This window comes from Aotus nancymaae, unplaced genomic scaffold (assembly GCF_030222135.1).
Source record: "Aotus nancymaae isolate 86718 unplaced genomic scaffold, 86718_ANA_hifiasm-v0.15.2.pri h1tg000029l, whole genome shotgun sequence".
Taxonomy (NCBI): domain Eukaryota; kingdom Metazoa; phylum Chordata; class Mammalia; order Primates; family Aotidae; genus Aotus; species Aotus nancymaae.
Window position 1 is genome coordinate 83622430 of NW_026988442.1, and position 14451 is coordinate 83636880.

Below are 14451 nucleotides of genomic sequence, written 5' to 3' on the forward strand. Positions count from 1 at the left end.
TCGTAAGCACTTGGATATTTGAGTCTGGGCTGTTGGATGTAAATGAGGAGTCATCAGCATGTGACAATAATAAATGATGCCTTAGGAGTAGATGAAATCACATAGGGAGCATGTTATGGTGAAAAGAGAAGAGCAATCAAGAGTAGGAGGAAAACCAGAAGAGTGATGGGATGAAGTCAAGGCAGGAGGAAGTTTCAGGCGGAGAGTTACTGGTACAGTGAAGTACAATTGGAAGGATGTATTAATCATGATAAAGGAGATGTTGTTTTACATTGAAAATGTTTTTCTAAACTGCTATATCTTGATATATAAAATATCTCCCTGTGTACTAATAAAATAGCTCACAAAATATCTTAAAGAAAAGCCTGATTATATACTGAGTCTTTTATTGGGAGTGAGGGGACTTGGGGCAACTAGAGAACTTTTAAAGAATGGTGGACATTTGGACGACATCTTTGAAACATGGAAATAGGAACTGACCAGAGATGAAGAAAAAATTGCCAGACAGTTTTGAGGCCATCAAGGATCCATGTGTGGATAGAGGTATTTGCAGTAGAGCCAATTGACATTGTTATGCCATGTCTTAGTGGGCTCAGCAGCCCAGGAGTGTAGACCTGTCATGATGCAATAGGTTGACTCTAGCTGAGAATTCACTGGTAGGCATGGCACAAGAATATGTGAAAAATTAATAGAGGCTCCCAGTGAAATATCCACAGACATTATCATGGGATCCAGGCAAATTGGGGAAGGAAGTTGAATCAGCAGTGCTGACCTGATTGCCTGAGGAAATAGGGTGAAGTCAAATGACTGCAAGTGTTGAGATTAAAAATCCAGTTTAAGGGTAAGTGTGGTAGGTTTGGGGTTTGTAAGCAGAGAGGAATATAGTGGAACATTTCCATATCTTGATGAGGTCCAAGGAGTGATCTAAAGAACTGTATTTACATAGTTCACTGAAGTGGGTAGAGATGAACAGCAGTGGAGTAGAGGTCCAATGCATGGGTGAACAGATTTTTGATGTTGGTATTGATGTTACCTGGAGTGATCTCAAAGGTCAGGTGGGAAGGAAGGGTGTCATTTATACTCTTTTTGACCATTTGAGTAGGTACTTATATCAGTGCCTTGATTATATTGGGATTCTAATTAGAATCCCTTTCCCCTTCTTTTATTATTTATTGATTTATTAGATATTTATCATCCTAGGTGTTCTGAAATTTTACCAGAATATGTTTAGGAGTTGGTATTTTCCTGGTAATCCTGTTCAGTCAGACATATCTTTTGAATTCTGGGAAATTTCCTTTTGTATTTGTTGTTAGTATTCCTTTGTTCCCTTTCTCTATTCTTTTTTTCTAAAAGTCTTCTAGATATATTTGCCCTTGTTTCTGTTTTTTTGTATATCCCTAAGGCTTTTCTTTGTTGCACTACCTTCTAGAAGAATTACATAACTGGTGTTCCAGCTCAGCGAGTTGCTCTTCAGCTGTATCCATTCAGCCCATCAGCTGAATTTTTAATTTTATTGAAAGCAATTTTAATTTCTAAGTTTGCTGTACTTTTAAATGGAAGTATATTGCCATTCTTGTGTTTTTCTCAGGATATTTGTTGCTCTTCTAAAGTTCTAAGTAATTCTAAAGAGCCATTGCAGGGAGGGGTGGGATGAGCCTGTCACCAGCTGGTCTCTGGATGTGAGTGCCCCCTGGTTTGGCTTGGGCACATTACCATGCTTCTTGAGACTGTCCACACTTACCACTCACATCATGGAATAGATACTATGCTGTCTCTGCATGGTCCAAGGTTGGCGAGTAGGAGGAGTGTAGAAAGGTTGGCCAGACTGGCTGCTTTCACAGAAGCCTGGTCGAACCCATTAGGTCAGTTGTACTTGGCATTTCCAGCTCCCAGCATAAGCTACCTCTGAGCTTAGGATGCCCCTGGTTTCATATTTAGCAAGTCCTCTCCTTGAGTATTTCAAGCTGTGGTTTCCCTCCATCCAGCTGCCCACAATTGTTTCTTGCTTTTGGGGATTCCTTGTAGTTTCTGGTTCACAGAACATACTAATTTTGCATATAGTTGTGGATTCCTTTTCTTTTTAAAAAATCTCTTTTATTTTTGTTATTTCTATGGATTTGGGGTAGGTGGAAGAAGCTGCAGCATGTCTACCCTGCTGACCTGATTCAGCCCTCCACACCACTTTTTTATACCACAAAATCATCCCATCTGCCTGATCATTTGTCTTTATGTTTCAAAAACTCGGTTTAGTTAGGAGCCGAGATAAATAGATTAAGCCAGTGGTTTCTTACTGGGCCTCAATAAAAATTGTGATATAGAGGTTTTTTTTCCTCCTTGAAATATATATAGTTCATTCAGTTCATTGTGCCAGCAAGTATACTGGCATCTGCTCTTTTATGCCTCCCTTCTTTTTATCACTGATGAGATCTGTGAAACCTGTCATCTTTCTTTGTGATTTACAAGATAGACTTTTCCAGGCTATGTCAACTGTTCTGAAGACAATGTTGTTAAGTATCGGATTTGGCAGATCAGATAGATAATGATGTGCCTTGGAAAGACTGGGCTATTGATGAGCCTCGTGTCAAAACTGATTGCCATATATGGGCTATTTTTCCTTTTCACTGTTTCCCTGGTTTCAGTTTCTGTGAGGATTTTCATGAACAAGGGCAATTCTGATTCCAAATCAAAGTTGTGCTCTAGTAACTGTGTCCTCTGCTTTCACATGGCAGCATTTGTAGCTGCTAATCATTCTATAGCCTTCCCAAAGGTGGGCTTTAAAAGTAAGGAGCACTTGGGAAACATATTGCCATTTAAAAACAATAGTTTTCGATTGCCATTCTGAAATCCATAAATCCACCCACTGCTACTGTGCTTCCATGAGACTGTTTCATTTGCAAGATTTGTTTCTCTTTTAGAAACACTTTTTGAGAAAACTTGCACAGAATGTGCTCATGGACCAATTCATTTTGATGAGCAATTGAGTAGACAAAGCAAAGAAAGAACCCAAGTGCTGAAACTGTTTCAGAAGAAAAATTTCTAAAATGCATTCCCTGGGAGTTTCTGCCATTGGATCAAACTCATTTCTATTCCCTTTATAGTCACCACATGTCACTCCTGGATCTTTTGGGAATGTCTGCTCCACCAAAGTATGACAGTGGCAGTTCTGTTTTGAAATGATTCTTTCTGCTTATATTAATAAAAAAAAAAGCTTGAGGTTTTCCAGCAGGACATTACAGAGAGGCCAAGTGCTGGCCCATCACCTCAGAATCAGCTGGATGCACCTAGGGTGCTTAGTTTCACACCCTGGACTTGGGAAGCTTGCAGACTGACAAATTTAAGATGAAGCTCAAAGATGTTTATAAAGACAAATCTTTGTGGAATTTTCAAAGTCCCAGATCCTAGTGCATATCAAGATCATGCCTGTCCTTGAGAAGGCACATCAGGGCACGTTGAAACATATCTTCCAAGAATATATGTAAAATTCATACTAAAGTTGAGTTTAGTTCAGCTTTTTTCCCCAGAAAGAATAAATTAGTGCTCCTTAAATGTTTGATAATCTGATTTTGAAATGGCAGCTTGCTTTCATTGATGAAAGCAACTTGAAATGGCAACTTGACTTTACATAGCCAGGTTTTGTTTCCCACTTACGTGACATACAGTCTGGTTTGTGGGAGACTGTGCCCCACTGCAGACAGGCAGCCTCATTCATTGCCAAGGCAGGGGAAGAATGGGCCTAGGTTCGCATACTCACTCTTCTCTGCTTGGGCCTAGAGGCAACGTGCTGCTCCTCACATTGGCCAGAACTAATCCTGTGGCCCTAACTCCAAGGGGGCTGGATGTATAACCCTTCCTCCAAAGGGAGAGGAGAACCAAATGTTGGTGATCACTGGAATATTTTTCTCCCTTAGTGATTCATAGTGAACATGACTATAAGAAAATATTTTTGGTGGCAAAGTTTAAAACAAAATTATGGTCTCTAAAATGCATAAAATGTAAACTTTGTATCTAAGTTCTTGGAGTGGTGAGAAAGAAGAAAGGGGTTCACTTTCATCTTTTCGTCTTATCTAAAAGAAAAAATGTGTGGGAGGGAATGAACCGAGCATCTCCCTGGTGCCTCCTGGGAATATTCCCCAGCCTACTCTTGTGGGTATTGACCTCATTTTACGGCTGACGACGTCCACATTTTTCTGGGTGGCACAGCACTGAGTTTCAGACCCTGGTTTGACTTCACTCCAGTGACCCAAGACTTTCCTCATCACCACAGACCTGTCTGTCATCCCTGAAAGTCCCTTCACTGCTCCTGCCTCATGTTGCATATGCATTTCTGACAGAGTTCTAATGCTGTTGCTTAGAATAAGTGAGTTGCAATTGTAGGCATTCTGGTATGAATAGAATCTTAGCTTTTTAGTATAGAAGTGGAAGACTTTGTAGACATATTCATGTTGAATGTGTTCTCTACTCTGGAGTCTGAGTTTCTTTAGAAAGTTAATAAAAGCATTTATAGAAAGCCTGGGAATGTCCTTGACTTGGACCTCAAGCCCCTTTCCATAGCATGTGGAAATCTGACAGATAGGAAAGAGATAGTTTTTTGTTGTTGGTTTTTTTTAGAGATGGAGTCTTCCTTTGACACCCAGGCTGGAGTGCAGTGGTGCAGTTGTGTGATCATGGCTCACTACAGCCTCAACCTTCAGCCGGGGCAAGCAGTCCTCCCACCTCAGCCTCCCTAGTAGCTGGGACCTCAGGTGCGTGCCTGGCTAATTTTGTTTACTTTTTGTAGAATGCTAGTTTTTGTTGATGTGGGGTCTCGCTGTGTTGCCCAGGCTGGTCTCAAACTCCTGGGGTCAAGCGATCCTTCTGCCTCAGCCTCCCAAAGTGCTGGGATTTCAGGAGTGAGCCACTGCAACCAGCTGTAAAGAGACAGTTTTCACAGGTTTTGACTTCTCACCTTGTAAAAAGGTTTAGTGTGACAGAAGTATGTATGAATGGTTGTGCTGGGTGCTGTCAATTTTTTATGTGACCCATACTATGTAAGTGCTAGTTTTGTGGGAGTCGTGTGCCTGGACTGTATTGATGGTGCGTTCTCTAAGAGGAAGAGCAGCGTGTTAACACTGGTGAGGAAAGCTCTGAAAGGTGTGGGCACAGGTACTGATGCAGTTCAAAGGAAGGGGCAGACCCAGCTGGAGGCGGCCAAGGCCTTTCTCCTTGGATATGGTGGACAGGAAACCCATGTGGACAGATACGTGCATGTACTCTCAAGAACCGAAAGTCTGGTCTGGAGGTAGTAAAGGCTGCAGGTAGAGGAAGTGGGTAGAAGGGAGGACTTTTAAAACATAAGGATTGGCTTCTTTTTCAGGATTTAAGTGGCTCCTGTAAAACCTATACTCATGTTTCTTCTCAGGCAGGCATGTGTCTGCTCAGGCAGGATCTACAGCTGCCCATGGGGATTCCTTTTAGGAGGCCTGCAAGTAAGACTGCCGCACCCAACACAGTTCATGGTGTTCCCTTTTCAAGCAGCATCATTGTCAGGCTCTTATTGAAAAAGAACATTCTGAGTCTGATCAAAGTGTGATCTTGGGTTGTGGTGGAGAGAGCCAGGGAAGAGTCAGTTGTGGGAGTGAGATAATGCAGGCTTTTTAACTCTGGGTGAGTTACCGACTGGGACGCCAGGCACGTTTCTCATGCTTTCTAAACTTCAGGTTTCTACCTATAAGATGGAGACACAATACTACCTTTGTCTGAGCGCTGTTAACATTGAATGTGATAACATTTCAAAGGCTTAGCTCATAAGGGCCATCCAATTAAATATCAGTTCCTTTCCCTCTCTTCTCATTCACTTCAAAGCATGAGTGTGGAGCCAGCACATTGTCATTTTCTTTGGATTAGGTTGCTTCCCTAATGTTTCTGTCAAAATGAGAGGAAGCACAGTACACCAATCACTGCCTGGTGACGGCTTGCCACAGCTCCACTCATCTGTTAGTTAACAGGGAGCAAGTTCCTAAGGATGTAGGAAAGAAACTGGCTGGTTGTTATTACACTGATTAATTGATTGATGGCAGGGCTGAGGTTTGACCAGGTCAAGCAGGGGCTGCTTCCATGGAGGGAAGCTCGGTGGGGTGGCACGAGGCTGCTGGAGAGCAAGGAAAGGAGATGGGAGGTAGGAGATGGGTTTTGTCAGCATCTTATTTTCACCTAGGGATGATGGCTCTGTCCTCATACTTTATAGTGTCACCACCACGAGAGTGCAGTCTCCTGAGGGAGGAGTTACGTTTTAATTAGCCACAAGGTACCTGATTTCTGATGTATCAGTCCTTTTCTCCAGGCCTCATTGTTGCGAATTATTTTTGCCCATGTCCTCCACTTGCCTACTCCTTTCATTTGTATCAGAAGGAAACCACCAAGCAGCCTGGAAATCCTATTACCAGACCTCAGGATATTAATTGTCGATTCTCCCCCACGGTTACACAAGTGCTGAAAAAGTGGTTCTCTTTCAATAGTGTCTTGTCAAAATGCCAGGCACAGTTTGTTTTTGACGTTTGCTGCTACTGTTAAATAATAGTCTTGCTTCTGTCATAGCTAATGTTGACTTGAAGGCATTTGGAGGGCATTTCTCAACTCCAGCCTCAACAGCAAGACCTGAGTCTTGACAGATATTTTTCTTGCTTGCCCAAGGCAACTGAGTATAAGGGTTGCAAACTTTGCTTTTCTAAGCTCCAAGAAAATTTCAAATGGGTATGCACCACCTAAAGCCGTAGATACAATTGTGTTCACATGCGTGCACACAGACATAAACCAACAGACACAGAGACACACATACAGACAAACTGAAGTTCTTAAAGTTTTACCATTCTAGGAATGGTAAATTTAAATAAAATTTACCATTTAAATAAATTAAACAGTATCCTATATTGGAACCCCTCAAATCCGGCTGTTCTGCCTTGATAAACCCCTATCAGTTAGAATGTCATACTTAATTACACATCTCTTTAAAAATTAATAAGCATTTTTGTTGTTTCTATATTTGCAATGGAGCAAGCCCCTGAACGCTGCCCAGCTAGCTGCATGCACGGTGTACCATCTGTCAGAGAGAAGCTGGGTTCTTCATGCACAGCGCTTTCTTGCATTGCTGTGTCCATTAGAAATTTCATTTCTGCTCCCTTTCCCACTTTTATGCAAATTTCATCTTTTGAATTTTTCCTCTCATGCCTTATAGGCAAACATGCAGAGACTTCTTCTAATGGGATTGTCATTTCTGAAATGTTCACCATTTGTGAAGTAATGGAGAAGACGGCAAGAAAAAAAAATGGGCAGAGCGAGTGAGAACTGCACAAGAATTCTGTGGAATTGCGTAGGCGTTGGCATTATTTGTATGTGAAGAGGCCAAGAAACGCACAGTTGGTTTCAAAATAAATACCAAAAGAATAGTTAATTACACAAGTCTGTTTTGCATTTCCAGAAAAATAGAAATATGTCAGTCATTAGGATTTCCAATAACTAAGGAAACTTGGGTTTGGAGGCTTATCTATGGAGTTGCAGATTGTAAACCTAATGGTATGTTCTGCTACACACTTTTCTTTGACTATTTCTATGTCCCTAACTTCAATTTCACTTTCTACTTTTGAAAATAATTTTTAGAGATTTCCAAAATTGCAAAATGTAAGCATGTGAATTGTTCTGTCATCACCTCTTACATCTCTCAATTTTTAGACATTTCCCAAATTACAAAATCTCAGCACGAATTGTACCACCACCCCCTCTTTTTCTCTTTCATGAGGTAATATTATTTGAGAGACTAATTTTAGATGTCAACAGTTTTTCTTCCTCTGAGAGGACTATGAGTTTCTTTAAAATAAACATGCAGTTATCCCGTGATGACTCGTATATATTAAACAGCAATTTAACTGACATATAAGACTCAGAGAGAAGAATGGTGGAGTGGGAAGAGACACTAAAATTCATTTAGAACAGTCCAATCTTGTCATTTTACAAATGCAGAAGCAAAACCACACATTGATTACATGTTTGTCCCAAGTTATACAACCAGTCAGTGGCAGAATCAGACATTTCAGTAGCTTTAGCAGGACATTAACATTTCAATTCATGAAAGATGGAAATTTAATTTTATAACTATGCAAGGTTTACAGCAACATGGCATATATGTTGACAACTGGTAGGAAATGCGCATTTATGAATTATGAATGTTTCTATTATGAAGGGCAATTATTACCTTAAGTAGAAGCTGGTAACCAACACTGAGTGTCTATTACATGCATTACAGACACCACCTCATTTCATGACCCCAATAAACCTATAAGGTTGTTATTACTATCTGTAAAGTATAAGGTCAGTACTTCATATGTGAAGAAACAGAGGCTTAGAGAGATTATACACAACCTGCTAAGGCCACACAGCTAGTATGTACAGCTGGGATGGAGCCAGGCCCTTGTTCTTCCCAGGATGCAATCTGCACTGCCTGTGGGTCAACAGAGAAAGTTGGTGGAATCTGGTTTATTCCTATACAATGTTAGATGTGGAACTTAAACTGATATATGTGAAAGTTATGCTCTTGCCTTTTCTAAACAAATGTAAGTTTTAATTGAGGCAATGAACAACTTCACTAATATAATTCTTGACAAAGAAAGTTCTGAGTCTGAGATTTAGTTTTTTTGTGGTGCAGTTAAGTTGGAAGTCTTGAAACGAGGTGAGGTGAAAGATTATTTGCATCATAACTTATTAAAGTAGAGATATTTCCATGTCAAATAATTGGATTATATGGTCTTATAATGAAGAAGCAGAATGTAAAGTACACCTTACAGGTGCAATTTCATTTATGACTTAAATTTGAACCTTTAAGTCATTAAATATAGCCTTCAGTTTTAAGTTGGCATGCTCACAAGAGAATAACTATGAAATACTCACATCTTTTTCTAAGTTTTCATTAGACTTGCATATGAAAAAAAATCACAAGCATTATTTATGAAGTTTTAAGTGACTTCTGCTTACTTTGATCTTTTATATTTTGACATTTGTGACCTTAGTGAAGACAGGACAGTAGAAATATGATTAGGCTACTTGTCACATCAAGGACTCTGATTAATGAATATAAATGGAAGAGGTTGATTGTTTTTTCTTCCTCTGCCCCCATTTACTCTGGGAAGAATATACTAGAAATTAAACTGCAATCCTCCCTGAGCACATCCTTCTTAAGCAGGCTACTTGGGAAACTGGAGCGCAAGGCCAGGTGGAGAAATGGGGTCGACTCAATGGCAAATCCAAGGCTGACAGCTGTATTAATGGATGGCTTAGGCAAGAAATAAAGTGATTGGTTCTCAAATCGAAAAGCAGGACTGATCTTACAGACAGCTGGGATTCGGACTTCGTCAAGACTTAGCTTCTTTCCAGCCCTTCGCCCTTTCTGCTGTGTTGGCCTTAGTCTTGCGCTTCAGAGGGGAAGAATGGCTTTGGCAGCTCCAGCCTCGTGTCCTCCCCCATCCACATCCCACCTCTCTGAAGTCTCAGCAAAAGTCTCATGATTTATTGGCTTTGGTCAGGTCAGGTGTCCATTGCTGAAAACCAATTCCCATGGCTTTGGTTTTAAAATATGATGAAAAAAATGAGGGTAAATGCAAAAAACAGAAAACAAAACAAACAACAACAACAAAAAACCGTCGTATGTCAGAGCCAAAAAATCATAATGAAGTAGAAGCTACAAAAGTGAGAGAAAGGCATGAGTTACAGAGAGAAACAGAGGCAGGAGATGAGGAAAAGGGGAGGACGGGGGAGAGCGGGAGGGAGGGAGGGAGGGAGAGAGAGAGCGAGAGAGCATGTGTCTTTCTACTTCCCCTGAAACCTGTGCTTTCCTTCCAATAAACTCTTTAAAAATGATTTAAAAATTGAGTGGTTTTCTGTTCTTTGTAAACAAATGACCATGACTAAGATGGTTGGCTAATGTTCCCTTTACCAAGTAAGGCTGGATTCCGGTGACATATAGGTTATACTTGCCCTATGGTTAACTGTGTTCCTCTGTGGGAAGAGAAACCTGCTTGCAATACAGATCAGAGATTGTTTTTTATTTATTCGTTTTGACGCAATTAGATGTATGGTTTGAAGTAAATGATCTTGGAGGTCCGTGAAATTTAAGGTTCTGGGGTTCTCTGGTTTTCAAACAATACCTTCACTCAGTTTCATGCAAAACTCACCATTTTCAGCCATTTTTCCACCCAGCCCAACTTTCTCATTTGGTGTAAAGGAGGAGTTGCTGTGGTTAAGCATGAACTGGCCGTACTTCCTTTTAAGTGGAATCTTCTTTGCAAGTAAGAACATTTAGGCCAAAGGGGCTGGAGACACCAATGAAGCAATTTTCCTGAAGCTGAGCTGAACCACAAGGAAACCATTTCAGAATCTTGTTTGAAATGAAAACTAGGAGAACTGGGAAAGGAAATTCTAGAATCTCTCCAAGCAATTCATCCCAAATTTTTAGCTGCTTTCATCTTCATCTGGCATTTACCACATATTAATATTAGGTTAGAGGGCTTGGGAGTCAATTTGGTCTTTAAGATAATAGGAACACATTTTATTCAGTTTCTACTGTAGGGCCAAAAGCAGGTAGGTAGTGGGACTACTTTATAGTGTCACGATTTGAGAGAAAGACCACTGTTTCTGTTCCCATGCCTCACAGAGACTCTGTGTCACTAGAGGGCCAGCGTTTCTGGGGCTTGCTTTGATCCCACCTTGCTGGCTCATCATGAATGAATGCAGGTGGAACACTACCAGCCACAGCATCAGAATCCCTTTCTGAAAGCCTCTTGTGTGGGTTGTCCAGGAGTGTCACCCTTAGTCATCTGGCTTAGGTCCCTGCCCCAGCCAGCTAAACAACTTTGATTTTTGGCGAGTCAAGTAATTCCATTGAGATAGTATGTCTTTGGAATTTCCAAATGAAATTCTCTTATCTTGCCAAAACCATTATGTCCTTTCTTAGTAAAGTTGATACACTGGGTCAGTCTCCCCGAATATGTCATAAACTCCTTTCTTTTTTTCATAATTACTGGAATGAATGTGGAATGGAACGAAAATATAAAGAAAATCTCACCATCTGAAGCCAAGCTATGCAGGGAGATGTTAGATCACTTTTGGCAACAGAGAGCGACTCCGCGAGCTGGACTCGGGGATAAACACAAGCAGCTCATCCCTTTATGCACCGTATTTTAATGGCCATCCTCTCCCCTGAGGGCTGACTAGTATTCTCTTCTATTGGCTAACATTAGTTCTTACTTGTTCTGGGAAAGTGCCTGTTTCCAAGGGTGACACCCACAATCTATAAACAAAGAATGAAGGTCATGTGCATGGGAACTGGAGAGAGAGGAGGTACTTAGAAAAAATACAAGTCTTCCCACCTAGAAGGATTTAGCCCTTGTGGAATTTTAGTTTTCTTTGCTTACAATCCCCCCAATCCTAATTCATTTTATGTATCCTAATAATATTAAACGTGAATGTATTTCACAGCTGAATGATTTATTCAGGACTCAAAAAATATACATTATTTAGACAGCATTTGATTATATCATCTTTATATTTTCTATAGTGTTGGCTCTGCAGCCCTCTGGGGTGAGGTAGACAGGAGCTGCTATTAAACCACTAACCCATGTCATCCAGCAAATGACAACCTCTTGCTACCACAAATACAGCTTCTGTGCATAGTGAGGGGCAGTGCTGCACAGCAGGAAGGCTCTGGATAAAGCTCCAAATACCAGGGGTCCAGTTTTAGCTCTGCCGGCAGCTTGCTAGCAGACTCAAGTCTCTGTTTCTTTGCACATGTAGTGAAGCCAGTGGGTGAGCTGATCTCTAAAAGAAGCAATAGAGCACAGTGGCTCTGGCTGGGGTCCTGGCTCTGCCTCTCACTACCAGTCTGAACCTGGGCAAGTTATTTTAGATCCACGTGCCTTACTTAAAAAAAAAAAATTGTAAAATGGTGGTGCTAACATTGATGTAACAATTAAATAATCTAAAACATATGAAGTATGAACTTGTCTCATAGTAAGTGCTTAGGTGTAATTATTACCAACATCACCATTTAAAATCCTCCCATCAAGCCATGAGTAGGACTTTGTCCTACCCATCATGAAGCTATAAAAGGAGGACTGAATTTTCCAACTTGATTTGGGAGACAAAATTTATTTATGGCAAAGTTAGAAAACAATAAAAAATTATCATTGAATAAAAAATTGATTCTTCCTCCTTTCAAATAGTACCAATAAAAATTAGAAAATAAAGACCTGTTGAATTTTGGGGCAGGGGGCTTTTTATATGGCTGGAGTGATGTGTGATTGGATATGATCTACAGACCTTGTGATTTCTCTACACTCCACTTCTCCCCAGAAACTGGCTCCTTAACCTCTCCACATCTCACTGTCGAAAAAGCAGCACATCCTCTCAAATCAATTTGACTGTGAATGAATAAAGATATAAAAAGACCTAAGCGACATAATCATAAATGTAGATATGATGGATAGATGTTGTACCATGTGTCCTGAAGGTAGGGAATATATTTTAGTTTCAAGTGCCCATGGAACAGCCACAGTAATTGATCCTACCATTGACCATTGCAAAGAAAACCACAGTGTCAAAAAGTAGCAATAATGTAGATACCATTTTCTGTTCACAATGCAGTAAAACTAAAAATTAATGCAAAATTGGAGAAGTTTATGAAAGTTGTCATTTAAACAAATTTTGGGTCAAAGTCGGCTACAAATCCAATTTGCAGAGTCCTAAAAAACAATGATAATGAAAATGCTACATATTAGGTTCTGAATCTAGAGGAAAGAACTAAAGCATAAATAATAGCCTAAAATAGTCATAGCCTAAAAAATTTTATAAAGGGAATGAAATTGAAGAAATTAAGAATGAACCCCCAAAAATAGAAAAAAAAGAGGAACAGGAAACCACAAAGAAAACTAGAAGGAAGAAAGTAGAAATAAAAGGATCAAATGAGTTAAGTAGCAGAGGGAAGAGCAAATTAAATGATAAGTGAATAACTGGATCATTGGATGAATCCAAACAGCAAAATAGGAAAGTGTTATTGAAAATCCAGAATGAAAGAACAAACACAAAAATAACCAGAAGAAGATAATTCAGAAACCAAGGAGATATTTAAAGCTATTTTGCACAATTTCATGTACATAAAATTATGAATCTAAAAGATATCACTACTTTTCTAGGTTAATATAATTTGCTGAAACCAACTCTAAAACATACAAATAGACTGATTTTCATAGAAAAAAACTAGAGAAAATTAAGAAGGAACTAATAAAAGCACCAGAACTAGAAGTTTCTCCATCAAATTTAACCAAATCTTTAAAGATGGATGACTCCAACATTATTTCAACCATTTCTGAGCCTAGACAAAAGGAAAGAAAAATTTCCAGATTCTTTTTATCAAGCAAGTGTGACGCTGATAACAAAGGCTGTACAAAAAAGAAATGATAAATGAATCTCACGCATGAATATTGATGCATAAATCTTAAGTAAAACATTAGCAATCAGAATGCAGCAGCATCCCTAAAGCATAATACTTCATAACCAAGTCAGCTTATTCTAAGAATGAAAAGACAGTTTGTCAAAATAGACCTAAGGAGAAAAAAAAAACTATTGTGTGATAATCTCTATAGATACTGAAGATGCATTTGACAAAATCCCACACATGCTTGTATTTGCATTAAAAAGCTCTGGAAGGACAGATGAGAAACTAATGATGCTGGTGACTCACGGGGGCAGGAAATGGGACAGGTAAAAGCATGAGTGGGGCAAGGTTCTCAAGGTACATCTTTTATGTCATTTTTCCTTTTTGAACCATGTGATCATTTTATCTGTTCAAAAATTGAAGTTCCTTACCAATGTTCAATATTTTAGTTTATACTAGGCACTTTGAGCTGTGTTCTTGTTGCAAAATTAAACTCCAAGTGAATCACACACAAGAGCAGTATTATGTCACAGAATTTTAGGTCAGAGTTAAATAAATGTCAAATGTGCTTGTTAGTTTCCTTCTGTAAGGGCTCTTTGCTCCATGTGGACTAGAGGGAATATATTTTAGTTTCAAGTGCCCATGGAACAGCCACAGTAATCAATCCTACCTACCATTGACCATTGCAAAGAAAATCACAATGTCAAAAAGTAGCAGTAACTTTAGGCTAACTTGGACTTGCTCTTGCACAAATAGCCCTAGCCATGTGTTCTGAGAAACCATATACCATTCCAGGCCCATAATGTTGGTCTAACGCTCTCATTGGTTAAAAGAGGAAAACAAAACCTTAAGTGATTTGCTCAAGTCCCCTGGCAGAGCCTGTTCTCCAATCTTTCCATTACTTTCCACAAAAAGGAACTGCAAAGTGGTTAACTGGGCAGTATTGCCCAAGACCACCCGAGGGGTCCTGATGTGTCCTTAGACATGAATTGCAGCAT

General features: G+C 39.8%; 1 protein-coding gene across 1 annotated transcript in view; it reads left to right on the forward strand.

Annotated features, from left to right (window-relative positions):
- Nucleotides 1-9761, forward strand: part of INSIG2 (insulin induced gene 2) — a 31662-nt gene extending 21901 nt beyond the window's left edge. Inside the window, exon 7 of the transcript XR_010344628.1 lies at nucleotides 7211-9761. The gene's annotated coding sequence lies outside the window, so the exon portion shown is untranslated. The remainder of the gene's footprint in view (nucleotides 1-7210) is intronic.
- The last annotated feature ends 4690 nt before the right edge of the window (nucleotides 9762-14451 follow it).